This window comes from Octopus bimaculoides, chromosome 9 (assembly GCF_001194135.2).
Source record: "Octopus bimaculoides isolate UCB-OBI-ISO-001 chromosome 9, ASM119413v2, whole genome shotgun sequence".
Classification (NCBI taxonomy): domain Eukaryota; kingdom Metazoa; phylum Mollusca; class Cephalopoda; order Octopoda; family Octopodidae; genus Octopus; species Octopus bimaculoides.
This window is the reverse complement of record NC_068989.1, coordinates 56,956,549-56,957,964: the sequence shown is the minus strand read 5'-3', so window position 1 is coordinate 56,957,964 and position 1,416 is coordinate 56,956,549.

Here is a 1,416-nt window from a genome sequence, read left to right as displayed (position 1 = left end):
ATGTAAGAGGAGATTTATCAAACATGTTCTTAACTATGCACAGCATTAGAGAACAAAGTGTTTAAAATTTTAGTTTTTAATTCTTATTTCGTGGAGGCGCAATGGCCCAGTGGTTAGAGCAGCGGACTCTCGGTCGGAGGATCGCGTTGTGTGTGTTTATTGAGCGAAAACACCTAAAAGCTCCACGAGGATCCGGCAGGGGACGGGTGGCGACCCCCTGTTGTACTCTTTCACCCCAACTTTCTCTCACTCTTTCTTCCTGTTTCTTGAGTAACGCTGCGATGGACTGGCGTCCCGTCCAGCTGGGGGGAACACATACGCCATAGAAACCGGGAAATCGGACCCATGAGCCTGGCTGGGCTTTAAAAAAGGGCGCATAAATTTTTAAAAATTTTTAATTCTAATTTCCTAATTGTTGTCTTGGGATTTTTAATATCTGATAAGATGGACATACGCATCGAAACCAGTAATATTTTATAAATGTCACTTAATGTAACTAATATAAAAAATATTGTCCTGTCTGATTAAATGCATACATACATACATGTATGTATGTATGTATGTATGTATGTATGTATGTATGTACACACACACACGCCGCGTGCACACACATATATATACTTACATACATACACACATACATACGTATATGCATATTAGATAATAAAACGAATGGTTTATACCCTGTAGCTTACTGGTAAAACACGGTGACTTTCACAGTGTTCATTATATATGTGATAAACGAAGATGTGTCGAAACAATTGTCGTGATTAATAAAAATTCTCGTATCTTCCATACTCCGTCTTTCATTTACAATATATAGATATATGTAGAACGTTGAAAAGTGACAGTGATGCACGAGTTCATATGTATAACGAAAATAAGACAAGGTAGAAAATGCTATTATCATGAAATACATTTTGTAATATTTAGTACAGCTGAGTAACACCACTCCCGTCTTCTTCTTCTTCTTCCCCCTCCCCGCCTCTTCTTCGCCTTCCCCTTCTTCGGGTGTTGCTGCTTAAACTATCAAACTTCAAAACCAAATATATCGTTGCACTCATAAACACATTTTTTCAGATCTGCTACTACCTACTTTGCGAACCTTCACAAAGGAAGAGAGAGAGGGGGAAGAGAGTGAGAGACAGACAGACAGACAGAGGGGAAAATGGAAAATGTCATACCTATCTGAAGACCATAGAAATATTTACAAAATATTTCATTTAATGTTTTCTTCAATTTAATTGTTTTTCTTCTTAATTATTATCCGCTTTTGTTTTACTCTTAGTTGAAAAAGTCGAGAAGATAGAAGCCAGTACTAACCATTACAAAATGTTCATGATAAAATTATTTTAGCATTTTCTTCCTTATATATATACATATATACATATATATATATATATATATATATATATA